The sequence below is a fragment of the Aphelocoma coerulescens genome, chromosome 9 (assembly GCF_041296385.1).
Source record: "Aphelocoma coerulescens isolate FSJ_1873_10779 chromosome 9, UR_Acoe_1.0, whole genome shotgun sequence".
NCBI lineage: Eukaryota > Metazoa > Chordata > Aves > Passeriformes > Corvidae > Aphelocoma > Aphelocoma coerulescens.
Window position 1 is genome coordinate 16,458,081 of NC_091023.1, and position 18,786 is coordinate 16,476,866.

General features: G+C 43.3%; 1 protein-coding gene across 31 annotated transcripts in view; it reads right to left on the reverse strand.

Annotated features, from left to right (window-relative positions):
* LPP (LIM domain containing preferred translocation partner in lipoma) overlaps positions 1 to 18,786 on the reverse strand; it is a 332,937-nt gene that overhangs the window by 187,069 nt on the left and 127,082 nt on the right. The gene's annotated exons all lie outside the window — the stretch shown is intronic.

The following is an 18,786-nucleotide window of genomic DNA, read 5'->3' on the forward strand; positions in this document are numbered from 1 at the left end:
AGCACCTCCTAATGGTGGAAAAAGCATTTGCCATTAGCTCTGGATTTGTCTCCAGGGAAGGCAGCTGCCTGCAATTTGGACCACTTTGGTATGTTTTTATTTCTTCTTATGAAGACTGATGCTGCAAGTAGGGCTGTTTGCTGTTGGCTCTCGTGTGTGCAGCATCTGGGATGGAAGGTTTCAGATTAACAGAAGTGTGATATTTCACATACATAGGAACTGCTGCATTTGGAAGGAGATACGAGCTCCCGACTTGACCGTCCAGATCTTCGTGTGGCATCACACTGGGTTCAGGCTAGAGGCCCTCAGCACCATCCCTAAATGCCAAGGAGCAGGCTCCAAACCACACAGGAAGGTGCTGAGCCAAACCCCTGTGACCTGCAGCCCTCTGGGCCACCTGTGCCCAGTTCAGAGCCCCAGGCTCAGCCCAGACCAGGCACAGGCCCAGGCACCAGCTGGGCAGCACTGCCAGCACAGCACCTTCATGCTCTCTGCCATGGGAAGCAGATGGGTCTGCAGCTCTGGAAAGTTTTTCTCTTCTATTTCGAATCACTCTCTGAAAGACACAAATTTCCCCTAGGACTTTCAGAGATGTTATTTCCCAGGAAAGTAATTTCTTCCCATTTTCCTCAAAGTGAGCATGGATGGGACCCAAAAAACCCCCTCTGAATCCATAAGAAAGTAACACCCTAAATACAGATACTCAAAGACAGTTCAAAAACAACACATTGAAAGACAATCATGTTGCTCCAATACATAAAATCCCATGAAACCCACTGGCTCATGCTACTACAGAGTTCAGGATTGATTTTTTAAAAAATTATGTCCAATAATATCTGCAGTATCCTCCTCTTTGCTCTATAATTAATCTATTTTATTTCAAATAATGTGAAATACAATACAAAATAAAAAGAAAAGTAGAAAGATTTTTAAATTAATATCTAAGGCTTTAGTTCTAAAAAATGCTGGGATGTTTGAGTCCTTCAGAAACTTTTCTCCTTTGCTCTGAAAATGACCCTCCAACGTGATTTTGAAAACAAATTCAACTCCAGCAGACACAGACTTCTCAAGATTATGCTTCGGATGATGTTTCTCCAGTTAGTCCTGGCTACAATGCCAAAGACTGGTCTCCCTGCACAGCACATTAGTCAGACACTCTTGCTTTATTACAACCCTTCAAAACACCTATGGAAAGTTGAGGTAGAGAATGTGCTGGAGGGGATGAGACAGGGAAAGGGGCAGGTTTTCTGCATAAACAGAAGTCTGGATCTAACAATAACCATTAAAACAAACATAAACCAAATACCATTTTTGCCCTTTTGGAAGACCCATTCCTCCTGAAAGAAGAAAAACATTGGCAAGATTTTTCAGAAAAGAAGCAAAGGACAGAAAAAGAGTTCTCTCCTAGAGTTTGGAAGAGAACACTTCTTTCCAGTAGGAGACAGCTGGCTCTACCACATCCCAGCCCAGCTCTGCTGACTCCATCCTGTGTTAGATAAGCTGCTGGCTCCACTCTCCTCATAAGTCAGAAGGTTTTTAGACTGGGAAGCAGAGAGCAGATGCCTGATGAACTGGGGGAACCTTGCAGATGTCTGGCCTTTTCCTGGTCCTCTGAGAACAGATGGACCTTTCTCCTTCACAGCTTTAGTTATTTATTCTGCCACTGTGCTTTCCTCTTTCCCACACACAGCCACAGGACCCGATGCTGTTCCCACTGCACTCGCGGGAGAGAATTCCCTTGGATGCAGAAGGGAAAGCTGTCACTGCATTATTATTATTGGCATTGCTGGAAGCCTCCCTCCAGCAGGCAGGGAAGCACACAAAGACTAAAATCCATGTCCTGAGCAGCATATGACTCTAGATGACGTGGCGAAGAAACAGGTCTACATTTGAGGGAGCAAAAGAGGAAAAGGCCCTGAAAGCCAGCCTACACTCTCTTTAAGCACAGTGTCCCTACAATGCACCTTGGGGACCTTCTCTCACCCCCGGAGCTTTGCAAGTCAGATTTCACTTTCTTAGAGCTGGGCAAGCTGTGGGAGGAGGCAGGAAAGTCCATGTCCAGGCAGAGCATATCACTGCCACCCACTGCTGACCACCTTCAGCGTCACAGAGCGAGGTGGGAGCCATCTGGGGAAGGGACCGTCCCTGGTCTGCATGGATGCACCAGCAGCCACAGCAGAATGGGGCTCTGGGGTGACCAGCTAACCATGGGCTGGTGGAGAATACATCCCACCCTGAGCACTCACCCTCTCCTGACTGATTTAAGCAGATTGTCCCTCTGTGAATGAGGGATAAGACAGGCAAAAGGCTCATTAGTATTGATTACTGTTCAGCACCAAGACCAGCATCTTGGTTGACTTTCACCTGACATCAACCTGAACACTCGGATGTACTTCAGGTTATAGGAGGGACTGCAATGAGTTCTGTCAACAGAGACATCAAGGCACCTCTAGAGAGCAATTTCTACTTCTAGGCAGGTGAAGAGACTTGCCTTCCAATGGCAAGTCTCCCCATGGAGGCAGCCTGGGCCAGGCATGTTTGGAGGTAGGAAATGACACCGTGACACAGCCTGACTTCAGCTGTTACAATGAGAAATCTCTACCTGTTACCATATATTTGAGAAAACAAATGCTCCTTGTTGCACCAGCTACTCATTCCCTCTTCGTACAGCTGTGAAGACCGTGAGTCAACCTACGAAGGGGCTGTGCAGTGAGACACATCCCAGCTCGGTTATTTCAGATACGGCGGCGCAGCGTCCCGTGAAACCACAGCTCTGAGCTCTTCCCTCAGCACCCGTGCGGCTCCTGCGCCGGAGCATCACCCGCTGCAGCCACCAGACACAGGACTGCCAGCCTGGTAATGGCCCACCCCAATCAACAGAACACTTGGATACTGTAAATACAGGTAATTAGGCAGAAATTAGGTGAGTCCATCATGGTTATGTTGGGAAGCAATAGCAGAGCCATAAGCAGAAGTGATGCCTCCCAGGCCCCAGCCTGGCTTCTGGCTTCGATCAAATCTGTGCCATTGCAGATGCACTTGCAAGGTTTTACCCCTCTCTGCCCCAGAATTCCCCCTCTTACACTTTCCAAGGAGCTTTAAACATTTCATTATTACACTTTCAAGCATACAAATATAAAATTGTTCAAAGCCCTAATACACACCTACATCAGCCCAAACCTGTCAGGCTGAATAGAAACTCATAAAATTTTTGCCGCTGGCTGCCTGATGCCTTCTGGGTACAAGTAGGAGCTGAGAAAAACATCCTGTCTCATGCACCTAACACCGTTCTCACTTACAGTCTAACCTTTAAAATTTTAAGTGCACTTCATTTTTTGCTCGATCAGGCTCATGTCTGAAGTCTTTGTTTTCAGGAGATATATCTGCCAGCCAACAAATGAATTGTAGCACAGTAATCACCTCCCCCCTTGACAGACACAGCCGTTTAGACATGAAGATTTGCAGCTTTGAAACTTCTAGTCTTGAAGAAGGTCTCACATGTTCAGTAAAAGAGACTCTTTGGGAGAAAAACACAGAGAAACACAAAAAAGCAAAAAATTTTTCACTGAAACAATAAGTTAATGAAACCTATTAAACAAAAAAAACTGGGCTTACATTGGTCTTCCCAGATCTCTGGCTAATATCAGAGGACTGTATGTCAGAGGCTGATTTCAATTTTCTCCTTCCAAGCAAAAATAACCCTTTCTGATTGTCATTTCAATAATTTCTGATTCTGAAGCTGGTTCAGAATCAGTTTGAATCACCTGAGAAACACACTTCAGCCCTGACTCAGAGACCAGACTAAGGATAGTGATGGAGCAAATCCCCACTGCTGTGTTTCCATTCTGATCCAGACAGACTCCATTTGGCAAAGTACTGAGCAGATAGAGGCACTTCTCAGTCAAGTATTTACCTTCTACTGCAGAAAGTCAAAGCTTTCTGCATTGAAACAATTAAGATTTACACCTAAACCCTAATTCATTGAGCAGTAGGCTAAAATCCTGTTGATTGAGGCTACCATGAACCTGTATTCCACAGTGACCATCACAGAAGCCTGCAGAATATCACAGTATTACTACGTGGTCTGGGAAACTTCCTACTGCAAAGTGACACCACAGGATTTTTATGGAAAACTTCAGCTAGATGTGACCTGCTGCCTCCTAGGTGTGAACATACATCTTACTAAGTGTCCCAACGTCAACATTTTCCTGTAGCATCTGTACTTAGCCAAGGAAAGCACACAATTAAAATCATGTTTTGGCCACAACCATGTTGTGAGGAGCCACTGACACCACGTCAGTGCAGGGGAAACTGTTGCATGATGACAAACCAGCTCCACAATCCACCTAAATATACCACACTGGCCTGTGATTCCTAAAATAAAGCAGCTCCAACAACCCAAAGCACCATTTAATTTACCACTCTTACCAATCACTAATCCTACCATTTGAACTACTTGTGCTAATCAGCTACTGTATTAATAAGCATGAGGAAGAAAAAAAACCCCACACTGGCTAATTTCATCCTCAGCATTTAAAAAAGGAATACTGAGTCTGTCAGGTAGTTGCACTCAAAATTTACTTCACCACCTGCTAGCTGAAATATTGCTTTTATGGATTTATATTGTATTAAAAGGTCACTGGCTGTTTAAGTCTTAAACAGTTTTAATCATTCTAAAAGTCTCTTAACAGTAAGAAAAGGAAGCTCAGAACAAACAGCAGCAGGGATTCTAATTAAAAGGGCCAATTCATCTAATTTTATTTGGGGTTAATTATTCAGGATTCACTCTCCGATGTGTAAGGAATAGCAATTAGTAATTTTAGTGATTTGAGGAACATTGGAGGTGTAATCAGTTAAAATGAGTGAGTGTTTACAACACAAGATGTTGAATTAGTTTCTCCCAGCTGGAGAACAGGAACATTAGTCCCCTACAGTTCAGGACTATGAATCGCAGTCCTGCTTAAAATATTCTCTTCAAATTAAAAAAAAAAAAAACAAACCACCACACGCCAACAATCATCTGGTAATTTTGTTTACTACATGGAAAGTCAATAGGAAACGTGTACCATGGTAGCATATGCATTCTCACCTTCGTCCTGCCATCCAACTACTTAAACCCCTGGGATTCACTGGAAACAATTCCCAGCGATTTTCCTATCTGCACAACTCCAGTCAGACTACCACCCTCTTGCCACACTGCCTTTCACCACAACTGGCTGAGATAATGGAAGAAGCCGCCTGTGAAACTTTGAAATGTTAATTAACCTCCGTGGTTAAACATACAGAGGAAAAATGACCGTGCGATTAACTTTAAAACCTCTAGGTACAATTCCGCCTGCAACTGCAAATCCAAAATAGCTCTGCTGGAATCACTCTGGACTTCTTCCAGTGTTACTAGAGCCAGAATAAGGTACTAAAGCTTTCAGGAGAAGCAGATGAGACTCTGGTGGGGACGAAGGAGCCACATGGGAAAGTGCCAGCACTGGCTGCTTTGACGTTTGGGTCTGAGCAGAGGCAGCAGCTCAAAAGTCATTTTTTACCCCCTCTCAAGAGGTAGGTGGCTTTTACCACCATTCAGGCATAGCCAGTGGGACTAGAGCTGGACCCCTTGCAAGTTTGTGCCCACAAGTTTGTGACTGTTAAAAGGAGTGGCACTGGCACACCACGCCAGGCTCACTGCAAGTGACGCAGCTTTTAATGAGCAACTTAATTTAGTACAAACAGATGCTGTCTGTAGTGTCCTGTACGCAGACCTGTCACTCCAGCTCTGGTCACCAGCACGGGAAATCCCCTCCACCCCGGCGTTCACCTCAGAACTCACTGACCTCCCTCTCAAAACACCCCAAAGGCAGTAATTAGCACAAGGGTAGGAAACAAGGGTTCAGTTCCCCAAATTATGCAAAATCTCAGCTGCTTCATCACAGTGGATGCCCCTCATTGTGAAAACAATGGGTTTTTTGATGAGACTGCGTTTCCATTCAGCTGGCAGCTGTAGACACCAAGTGCCATCCTTCCTAGCAAATCGCAGCCAATGCTCCTGCAGCCCCAGTGGTGGCAGGGAGGCAGGGGCAGGCAGGTACAACCCGCTGCTGGATTGTCCTCCCACATGCACATCAGCTGAGCTTCCTACACATCAGGCTTACAACACACAAAGCCATCGACAGAAGGCTGCATTTTGATCCTTAGCTTATTTTTCCTTATAACTATGAGGCAGAGCACTCCATCTAATGCCCCACACCAACCTCTCTGCCACAGACATGACTTACAGAAAATACAACAGTCCTTTACTAAAGCTTAGTGAAGGACTAAAGTTGAACTGATGCAACAAACAGTCCATGGAACTTTGAAACTTCAATAAAAATCTGTGCTAAAACAGAAGGCGGAAGAAGAACCATAAGATTTAAGAAAAAAGATCTAAGCATTCTTCCCTGTCATAGACTTCTTTTAGGATGTTGGGGATGTCACTTAACCCCACTATGCCTCTGTCCACCAGCACAAAAAGCTTTCCTTTGCCTTCTCTCCAGTGTTTGTTTGTAGAAGTGAGTATAAAGTTCATTTTACTTGTGCAGCAATTAGTACAATGAGATCTCACTTTCAGCTGCAGCTGCTCAGATCCAAGACTGGGGATGAAAGTAGTTCTGAATTATTTTTTTAAAAAATGACAGAAACCAGCCTGCTAAGAGAGAGAGATTTCCACACAAACAAGTGAAAATCAGGGCATCTAAGTCAGAAGAGCAAACCCTGTCCTGGAGAGGAAATGGGCTGCATTCCCAGGTACCATCCTTCTCCTCTGAGAGTGAAGGGTCCATGAAACAACTCAACGAGGGAAACATCACCTCACTCAGAACAAAACTGGAACAGGTTATCTATTTGTTTATTAGATTATGGTGCTGAACTCATTTGTTCATTGCTAAAAGCTTCTGACAAGAGTTGACATATGCATTAATTTACTAAAGAGGGCTGTTGTGAAGGAGCTGAAAAAAATGAGCTACACCACTGGATTAGGACCTCATTTTCCCTGGCTGCTGTTGCAAAGCACAGTGAAAGTGAGCCTGTTTATTTGGTCAGCCTTCTCCCCTGAGGCAGCAGACAGGGAAGATGGGGACCATGTCCTTTGGACACAACCTGTCTTATCTTCAACCAAACCTTCTCTGTCCCTAGTGATGAAATATAAAACACTACACAGATCACAAAAAAAAAACATCTCTCAAGGCTCTTCACTGCCAAGGGACTTCCTCAAGTTATAGAAGCTGCAGCCAACAGTTTGAAGCAATGTTGGATTTATCTTTGCCTATGCCTGTTTTTGTATTGTTTTCCCATTTTGGGGTGAGTTGCAATCTGAGCAGTCAGAGGAAACCCATGAGCTGCAGCCTTGGCTTGAACCTCAGAGTCAACAGTTGCCTGTGCTGCAGAACATCTGGAAGTGCTGGATCCACTCTCTTTGCCCAGCATGCAAAGGAGAGGGACAACAAAACCCACTGCCAAAAGCAGACCACCGCTGGAAGAGGGGGTCAACCTTCAAGGTGTTCTCTTCGCTGAGTCTTCTGCTCCTGGTTTGAGAGACCAGAGCAAAACCACCAAGTGAGAAATGCAAGTGCAGCGCTCAGATGAGCTGATCAAACAAATCCCCATGGACTGGTTTTCAAACTAGGTCATTCAGTTCCTCCCATCCTCTTTGCCACCCCTCCCTTGTCACACTTACAAACATCCAAACTTGGAAGATGAAAGCAAAATGTGTCTTCATCAGACGTATCTCAGTTCACTGTTTACACCAACACAAACAGCACTGCTTTCTTCCTTCCGCTGCAGTTAAGTCAGTGCTACTGAGGAGCAGAAAAGCATCTAGATTTTCTTTCTGCTAGAAAATTAATTGCCTTCTAAGTCACTGGTGTAACAATTAAATAGAAAATTACATCCTTAATCCCTGAAGATAATTTATGATAAAATGAAATGTTGGGTACATAGAATTCACCTCTATTGTGTTTTTTTCAAAATAAATAGCTGATGTCCCATATCCAAATTTTAGTGGTGGATTTGGCAGTGTTAGATTAATGGCTGGACTCAATGACCTTAAAGATCTTTTCCAACCTAAACAATTCTATGATTCTACCTCCACATATAAATGTATATAAATATATATTTATATTGAGTGGTGGTGGTTTGGTTCCTTTTGCTGGTACCTACTAGGAATGTCCCATGTGATCTGGCTAGAACACAGAACAAAAACAGAATTAAAATGAAAAGAAAAGAAAAAAGGAGGGTTGTATCTTTCCCTGGGTAGGAGGTGCTACCTGGAGGTACTCTATATCCTCTCTACAGTACTTCTTGCTAACAGAGAAAGTAAAGAAGAAAAACAAATGATGCAGGCTTTCTCTTCTTTGAGATGAATTGTACCCTAAAACACTGATTCACAAGCTTTCTGTACCAAAGACCATTTTCCAACACACCAAAGTTACTATACACATTTATATGCGCAGTTATTGCCACATTTTGAGCAGAAATGCTTTAAAATTTACACTTTTGCATAATTCAACAAAGTAACTCGTTAGGAAAGAACACGCTAAACTGACTTTTTAGACAAGTAACTACATGTATTTTTCCATATTCCACAAAATCTCCTACCAAGAACCACCCCATTCTTCTTAGTGGTCAGAGCACTGCAGTGGGGAAAACGAGAGAGCAAGCATTTCCAACCAGGATCACCTTAAAGTGGGCAAGGAAGAGGCGAGTAATAGAGGTATAAAAAGGACTTCCCAAGGATGAGAATTGTATTCCCATTCAGGACACTTATGATAATAGAATTCACTCCCTCAAGTGACCCAGGCAGACCTCCTATCCTCAGAATACAAGCAGGGATAAATGGTGGCAGCATGGTATTTGTGCTGGTTTTTGGGGAAATGCGGCTCCCACCTTGCACTCCCAGCAGGAATGGCCATGACATTTAGTTACCCAAGCACACACTTTAATCCTCTGACCATTCTGAGAAAGCAGTCAGTCAAACCAGCAGTTTTACTGTAACTGTGCTCAGCATATGGTGCCTCCCTTCCACAGAAAAAGTATTAGGGTCTGGCACCAGCCCAGAGCAACTGAGAGGGTGCCCTTGCCATAAAACACACCACACCAAAAGCAGGGTCAACTATTTGCTGTAGAAGAACCTGGGTGAGATTGCTTCCAGACTGAATTAAAACTTTTCTATTTAACCAACAGAAAACAAATTACTGAAATATTTGTGGATGTTGTTAAAAGGAATAATGCGGAAGAAAATTAAAATCCTCTGCTGAGATTGTGGTTTTGTTTGAAAAGCCAGAGATTTTATTCTTAAAATAAAATGTTGTGGAAAAAAATGGTAACAAATTGTAGTAACATATTGCTCCAGTTTCTAGGATGGACTTTGGAAATCTCCGGTCTGAGATTCAGTTTTCCCTCAGAACTGCTATTTCGACAATTTTAGTTAAAGAAAAAATTGAATTAAGCTAGGTGGGGAACTTCTCTTGATTTTTTATTGTTCTAACTTCTTTTCTAGCTTTGCTGCAGGAGAGTGAAAAATCTATCCTTTTCAGATTAATGATTGATCTTCATTCTAAATCCCCACTCCAATATTAATAACCTCTCAGAAAACAATTAAAATGGATATATTGTTTGAGTGTGTGCTCAGGGAGGAAGAGAAGAAGATAAATCTTCTCTGATGACAAAAGCCTCTGTCATAGTTGGAGGGTTGCTGATGCCTGTGGTGATGGACAATGGTTACCCACTGTCACATACACATCTCCTCGTGCTGCCACAAGCACATGCCTGGAGCAGGGAAGGGGAAGGAGAGAGTGCTTAGCAGCATAGCAGAAGAGGTGATGGTCCATCTCACCACCCAACAAGAACTCCTTCATCAGTGAGCTGGAAAGAGTAGGCCTTTTCTTCCCTCAGACAGAAGATGATGCAGGAAGAATGACTTCCAAGTTGACATTATCAGCAAGTGCAAACAGCCAGAGAGACACGAGGCAGGTTCATTGCTTGGAAATTATTTCAATGCACAGAAATGCCCGGTGTGCTGAGGCTTTATGATGAATCATGAAGCCTATGTCATTTGAAGTTGCTTATCAGCTCTGAGAATTTTCTAGCCAACGTCTCTACCTTCTTCACAATCACAGCAAAGACAGAAGCTCTCCCCCATGACCTAAGCGGTGCCCTGGAGCTGAGGACTACAACTACTCCGTTGCCTTTTTCCAGTCCCAAGGGAAGCAATGGGAAGGTCGTGGTGCTGCTTGCCAGTGTGGTGTTTTTACAGCATAACAAGGGGAAAGCACATTCCCTGCCCTGGCAAGGGTGCACACAGAGATATTTAAGAATGCTGAGTTTTCTTAGAGAATGGTCAGAGGACTGGGAACACCTTTCCTGTGAAGACAGGCTTAGTTGTTCAGCATGGAGAGGAGAAGGCTCCAGGGAGGGCTCAGAACACCTTGCAGTACAAAAGGGGGCCTACAGGAAATCTGGGGAGGGACTTTTCATAAGGGCATGTAGTGGTGGGACAAGGGGGAATGGCTTTAAACTGAGAGTATGTTTATATTCAAAAGATGGAGAAATTCTTCACTATGAGGATAGTGAGGCACTGGCACAACTTGCCTAGAGAAGTTTTAGACTCCCCATCCCTGCAAGGGTTCCAGGACAGGTTGGATGGGGCTTTGAGCAACCTGGTCTAGTGACAGATGTCCCTGCTTATAGCAGAGGAGGTGGAATGAGATGATCTTTAAGGTCCCTTCCAACCCAAACCCTTTGATGATTCTGTGATATGGTTCTATGACCATCTTCAGCATAACAAGACAAGCTTGAATCATGGCCCAAGTGTTCTAGAGAAGAGCAGAAACACCCTCCTTTGGTTGTTACATGAAACCAAACAGATGCAGGTTTTGAAAACTCACACTGCAATTTTGTAATGCATGACTTGCTGCATCCAAGGTGACTGCTTTATGCAAAAGCAAAGCTCATTCCTAGAGGATTTAAACAATGACAGTCAGATTTCCCTGATGAAAGACACACAAGTGAGTAACAATCTTATTTAAAGAGAAAACATGGTATTTTCGGGCACCTGGGCTGTCAAGAAAACAAGAATCAATTGAGAATGCATCTGAGAATGTTCTGAAATTGGCCACTATTTATATTTCTGTACAAATGACAAATTTTAGATTTAAAAATAAAGGCATAACCTGTATTTAAAATCCATTATCACATCTAGGCAAAACCTAAATGTGCATGTTGATGATCTTTTAAAGAACAGGATTCTCTGCTTTCACAAGACTGTGAGATTTACTCCATATCTTTATCAGGCAACACATATCACATCATGTCATGGTGATTAGCATCTTGATTGATTAAAATCTTTAATTCCATTGGATTTAAAAGGCTAATTTGAGAGACACTCATACGAAAGACCAAGGCTGGAACTGATCACAAACACAGAATGGGACACTGTGACAGCAGCATTGATATCTGCTCCCTTCATTCTCCAAAATGTTGCAGCTAAAATAATCTAGCCAACAGAGGTAAACAAAGGTGTGTGTCAGGTCAGCCAGCAAAACCTTTCAAGGCTCCACAGTCATCATGAGAAAGCAAATAAAACCTACTTTGGCTCTCGTTTACTATATATTTAACATTTGCAAGAGAAAAATCAGATGACTGCTTAAAGCTTGGGATGATGCACGCCATATTTAAGCTACTCTTGAGCTTGAAATGTTTAATGTTTTATGTGGTTTGGAAATGGTTTAAATTCCCTGATGAATTTTTCATGCCCATACACAATTTAGCCTTTATAAAAAAAAAAAATCCCCTTCAATTATGTACTCTGCAGAAATTCTTCAAGGATTCTAGACACTTTCCCCCCTCCTTTTTTTTTTGTTTACTGTTTTCAGTTTGCTAAGGTCTGTATAAAATTGGATATGCCTATTGAAGTTATCTGCACTTCACCCTGTGTGCTACTCACAGAAAATCAACTCTGCTTTCTTCCCCCCTGTCTCCATGACTTTATCTTAACTGTGGAGAACGGGAAGAGACAAGAGCACTGGGGTGAGGCTAAAAAGTTGCAAACCTTTGGATGGACCCAGCTTTTTGCCATGATGCACCATGAGGAGCTGTAACTTGGCAGCAGCTGTGGAGCAAAGCCAGGAGAGGGGCATCCTCTGGGCAGCAGAGCTGGCAGCAGGCACGTCACTCCCAGCGCAGGAGATGCGGCAGGAAAACAAGCCTAATTAGAGCACTGCCATGTGCCAGCTATTCTTGGAGACAGAACAGCCCCTCAGGAGCTGCTGCAGGAGAGCAAAGCGAGGACAGCCCTCAGACCACTCCAGCCCACGTCAGAGGCATCCCCAGGAACACAGAGCCATCCTCCCCTGCTCTGTCCTGCAGCCCAGGCTGAAGATACTGAACTGCTGCTGCTGCTTTTGTCTCTGAACACCTTTGTTATGCTGAGCACAAATCCCCTAAGGTTCTGCGAATATTAACATAAGCCACCCACAAATATTATTTTAAAGAAGTGATTCCCAGGGTCCTCCTATTTTTGGAGAAGCATCTTAAAAAAGCTTCCCTAATATACTGGAACAGGCCCCATATTATCTCTTCATGAAAGGAATCCAACTTCTACGCTTCCAAATTCACTGGTAAGCAGTTCAGACTTCCCTTCATATTGTAAGATTTCCTTCCCATAAGACGTAAGATATATTGCCTCAAGGGACAAACAGCTTTATGAAGAGGAAGCTACGTGTGCCAGAATTGTTCTCTTCCATTATCTGCAGCATCCTTTCTCCCTCCCATTGTTTTAATAAAGTTGGTCACCAGAAGAACCTGCAGCAAATATGCCAATACCCTCAGCAGAGTATCTACCTGCCAAGAGCCCCAAAGCACATCTGCTGTTCTGCAGCCTTCTTGATGCTCAGAAAACCTGTTTTCTATGCATGCCACATATGCAGTGCTGATAGAAATGTGACTTTGCTAACAGACTTACTTTTGGCTGCTCCCACCAGAAAAACGTTTGAGGAATGGTTGGCTCACCAGTAATCTCCCACCTACATGTATTTTTGTGGCATTTCATTGAATAGAAGGATGAAAAGGAAAAAAAACCCAAACAAACAAACAAAAACAGAGAGAGGGAACATACTGAGTGGCAATTAGATTTACAGGGAAGAAAAATTTTTAAAAAAATTTAAAATCTGCTGTCTGATGTTCCTACATGTGATCCAGAGAAACATTCCCCTCCTGCATACACGTGCTTGCATGCATCAGGGGCTCAGTTGTACCCTGAAGTTCAAGTGCATTCTTAAATGTTATGTCCCACGGGTCTTCACAAAGCATGTATCAAATTAGGCATTTGCTGGAATGCTTTGCTAAGCAAAAGGATCAGTTTACGTACTTTCCCCAAAGATTCTGCCAAAATGAGGCTAAATGGTTGCAGTGGGAGCTCTCAGGAGATCCCCAATTCTTCCCTGAAGCATTCATTTGCTAGGATTTCCCTCTTGTACATTCAGCTTTGGGGAATCACTACGGGAAACTGGGAGCAGGGAAATCTCAGTGTTAGAAATGACAGTATTGCCCAGGGCAGCCAAAGTAACCACAAATCCCTCCCCACTGATTCAGATCCCACCAGGGCCACTGACATCTCTTTAATTCCCATTAAAAATCTCCTCTAGAGGGTATAATCTCCCCAAATTTAAGCAGAGGGAAATCCAGGGTTCCCTCAAATCAGAATCCACTTTATTTGGAACAAAAGGAATCTGCTCTCAGAAGGACTGGAGTTGCTAAAAATAAGCAAATATTCCCAGTGTTTCTGCACTCCTCTCCCTGAAGTGAAATGATCAAGAGGATTAATTTTAGAGTATGTACAGTTTTTACATGAAAAAACCCAAGCTGCATCTTAGCTTTTAAGCAAAGACCAGATGGAAAGTCTATCATTAGAAATGCCAAAGGGAGAATACACTCAAAGTTCACTTCAGGATGGAAAGGTCATTTCTAGTCATCCTTGTTTTAAATGTTCTCAGAAGCACTCAAGCTTTTTGTAATAAGATGGCTTTCTTTTAGTTTATCAACTTGATTTCCTTCAAAATAAAATATAAAAAGATCTCCAAAACAAAACAAAAATTGCCAAACAATACAAGACAGAAACTTTAAAGGCAGGCGCCAGCTCTCTTCTTTTTCCTCTCCAGAGCAAAGGAGTCATTAAATTTTTAATGAATTACTGTTTAGTTGACAAGAAATGCCACAAAAATGACCTGCTGATTCCACCCAGGGGTGTTTACTAAGAGCTTCACAGGGAGATTCATGAGACAACAGGCAACAGACGATGGGTCAATGGAGTCTGAGAGGCAACACTTTGCTCATCAGGTACCAATGTCGATGAAGAACATGTCAAGACGATGAGAAATGGATGAAGTTTCTCTACTATGTTCAAAGCAACATCCCAAGCCCCCAGGGAAGGCCATGTGCCATACAAATCCACCAGCCCACCTGCATTGAAAGCACCACGCTCCTGGTCCTGAGATCTGAGCAGTTCAGTAAGGACTCCCTTTGGGCTTAAGATGCCTTCTTAACGTTACTGGCACACACAGGATGACTCGGAAGTGACAAAATTGTGATCAGTGACATTCACTGGAGTCATTAGGGTGACCTGAAGATAATGCAGTTATCCACTCCAGTCGCTAACTCATATGAGAGCTACAAACACACAGCTCCCACTGAGATTCCAGCAGTCCCTGATCTCCACATGCCAGCCAGCCGTGAAACAAGCCCCCTGCCCATGAAGATCAGCCCACAGCTGAAGTACAGGACCTGAACAAAACCCCCTGGGACACAGCTTCCAAACCTTAACAGAAAAATATTAAATCAAAGAGAAAACTCCATTCTCCTGTTTTCCCACAAATATTTTAAAAGTACAACAATATGGTGATATAAAATTGACATTTTCAAAGAAAACACATTTGTGTCCCCGTGCAGATTATTCCCAATAAAAACTAGAGCTACTGGCTAAAGCTAGAAGTGTTTTTCTTTTCCTTGCAGGCTGTGCCTTCTCTCAGCTCTAGTGGGCCACCCCTGATAAGAAGTATTTGGCTTCAGGTCTTCCTCTACACAAATCCTCTCAGAGGAGCCATCGCTGACCTAACGGAGCAGCAACTGGGCTGTGCAAGCGTCAGGGGGAAATGTGCCCTGGGGTACCACTGAATGAGGAACAACCAAACAAAACCACGATTCCATTCTCAAACAGCATGCTAAAGCATTGGGAGCAGCAAAAAAATGCTTTGTTGTTTCTTGGCCACTTGCAAATGGTGATTATTCCATACCAAATAATTAACAAACAAGGACAGAATCCTCCAAGCTCTCTATAGAAATCTTTTCAACACACACCCTCATTTTAATCATTTACTGTTCGCAATAAAGAAGGAAAAACAAGGAGGTAAGAAATCTGACACGATCAAACCTTCCCTAGTCCCCACAAATAGACATTCACTGCCTTCCAATAGTCTTGACTAATCATTTTAATAAGTAGTGAAAAGATTTTGCAATTAAATGCTTAGAGAAATAAGATGCGTCTTCCTGCTCCTTCTGATGCCTCATGAGTTTTCCAGCTCCTCTCATAAAGAGCTTTCATTACTCTGGGCATGATGGAGCCAGAACTGCTACAAGAGAAAGCTCTGATTTCAGTTTCATCTCTGCCACTGTCCAAATGCCCAGAAACTTCTTCACAGCTCTTCGATCACAGGGGAAAAAAAAGGCCAAAAAAAAAAAAAAAAAAAAAGGGAGTTTGAGTCGTACAATCAGAACCACATTTGCTGGACAGGTTTGTCAGAAAAAAACCCCTCTGGACTTAGTGTAAACTAAGCATATTTGGTCAAGTAGCAGTAGATAAAATAGACAGGGAGCCTCACAATGCCCTCCCTGCAGCCCCACATTTGTGGTGACAACTGCACTTTGCTCTGATGAAAAGTGACCTTTAGGCCCTGACATTTAGGTCCAGATTCTCCAACTTGTGTCACCTCCGCCTCCAGTTTCACAGGACGAATTCACAGCACTTTAAATAGTTGGCAACATTCATTAAACATGAGCCCATGTCTTGCCCAACAGAGTCTTAAAATGGAATATTCCCGCTCCACAGTCCCATGCCATGGTGGATGGTCAACTTACACGAGGTACTGGATGTGCCATATCTCTTCGGAAAATCAACATACCAGGCGAAAGCTCATCTCCCAAAATAGTGACCCTGCTACTTTATTTCTCTTTATTTGTTTCCCTACTGCAGTTACAAAACACATTCTCACTGAGGCAAAAGGGATCATTAGCCAGAGCACTTTTGGATGCAAAGAGGCAGTGCTAAATGCGCATCAGAAACAGGAATATTATACTGGTTTTCCCACATGAGAAGGCATAAAAAGGCAAATGGACCCTCCATTAGGTTGTCTCCATGATCTCAGGAAAACACCATATACTCAGAAGGGAATCCTGATGATTCAAAGATTTCATGTTTAAAAAGTCCAACCCTGACTGCAGGGAAATATCTCAGCTGTGGTCACGCATCATATCCCTTGTGTTGGATTAGCTGCTAAATTTAAAGTATTTTCTGTCTATCCAATCAGAATGACTTACTGGCATGGAGAAATGTTGTAAATATCATGAGTTTTCAGGTTCAGCCAAACCAATCGTTCCTGCAGCTGAGTCTGAAAGACTCTTGACTCTAATGAGGGACGTAAACAATTGAACAAAACCAAGAGATCTGCAGCTGGAGATCTACCAGCCCAACCTCCTCCTGCTGCCACAAGGTCATCTCTCCCTCTTGAGGGCCTGTGTCCCATTTCTATACACACACAAGTTGAGCACCCGATGCACCCAGAGAAGTCGGTCAAGTACTCTCCTGTTACAAACCCAACTGAAATTTCGGCTGTAGAAAAAGGTTACAGCGTCAGACTCAGCAGGATCACTGTTGGCAGGGATGGGTTAACAAGAAGAGATCAATTATTAATTTAATTCAAATCTAAGGCATTGAATGGATTAAGCAGAAGATTAGGAAGATACTGGAATACTTCATGCATTATCTGGTACAACTGCATGGTAGCCCATCCATGCTGATACCAGAGGAGATGCAGATCAGCTGTGATTTTACCCAACTCACACTTCCCTCATGAGTTGCCTCTTGTTTTTATAAATTGATTTTTACGTAAGACAGCTGTGTCAGACCTGAGATCCCAGTGTAATTTTCCCTCTATGCCTGCAGAATTAATTCAGTCAGCCAGGTTCTATTTTTCCTTGGGCACCACACAAAGAATTACAAATGGCTCTATTTGTGCCCAGCTGGTACAAAAGTGATGTCAAAAGTGTAACAGGAAGGAAGAAAGGACACAATTTCAAAAGCAAGGTCTGTGAGATAATCTTGGTCCCAGGACAGTGAGATATGGCAATTAGGAACATCTCATCTATCTGTCAGTCGGGGTCATTCAATGAGCTTGTTAACAAGAAGAAAGGTGGCACCTCAAAATGCCAATTACAACTTTCCAGACTCAAACTGTGCTTCAGCCTCTTCTGCCCCCTGTGCCATCATCTCTAATCTGACAGGAAGGTCAGAATGAGCAACAGGAATGCAGTTTTCAAGAAGGAGCCCAACTGTACTGCAGATGAACAAACCAATTGGCAGTTTTGCAGAAGTTGTGTGCTCTGGCTGGGGGGCTGCCAGGCCGTGCTGAGGAAGTGCATGGTGTTGACTTCCCAAACTGAGTCACTTCTGTAAGCCCTGGGATGGTATTTATAGAGTTGGGGGAAAATTTCCAGGAAACATCACTTACTGGTACTCACAAAAATAGCAAGGAAAGTCTTCAATTACTAAACTTTTAAGGAAGAAAGTCTTTCTTCTTTATGACAAGACAGCAAAGCAGCAGCCTCTATGATTTTCTTGGAAGAAGTCACAATTAACAGCGTTCCTTATCTCACTTTTCTTTGACAGTAGTAGATGTTGCTCCTAAGATACTCATTCAGTACAGCTGCAAGGTTGAGGTTTTTCTCCTCTCTTCTACAGATTATTTCCAGGATAAGATGTTGAAGTCATCTTTGTCTCCAAAAACTTTAGCAAGACTTGAACAAACCCAGGTACCAACAACAACTCAACCACAGCAGTCCAGATCAACCTGAACCTTTTACCCAACTGTCCAGGATCCCCAGGGGGAATGGCTGTACCCTTCAGTAAACCACATGAATCTGCAAGTAGACCTGTTACTGGTCGTCAAACTACCACCTGCAGAGGTGAGCTGGTCCCCCTGAACAATCTAGATGTGCCCTGGTATCACAGAGCACACAAAAGCAGAGGAAGGGCACAGACTAGCAGCTGGATCAGTGCTTGTTCCCCTCCACACATGCAACAGCGCCCTTACATCTCCTCAAAGCCAGGGACTGAGCCAGGCTTCCAGAAACATTTTGTCCCTGCAATAGTTTTAAGGATGCAACCACAAATCTGGGCCACTCTCAACCATTTTAGAGTATTTCCCTTTCTTTCCATTAAACACACATAGGTTTATGCTCTTGCTTAGCAAGGATGGGCAGACCATGTCAGGCTTGGTCCCCTTCCCTAAGCAGGCAGCATACCCCATTGGGGAGGATGCAGACTAGCTGACCACAGAAATGCAACTTTTGGAATGAAAAAGAAATTTTTTGAAGTATAAGATAGAAGCACACAAACTTGTCCCCATCCCATACACAAACTGCAAATGCTTTAATTTATTACTATGACTTCCAGACTGCTCCTGCCACTCTCTCCCTCTGAGACCTGGGGCCAAC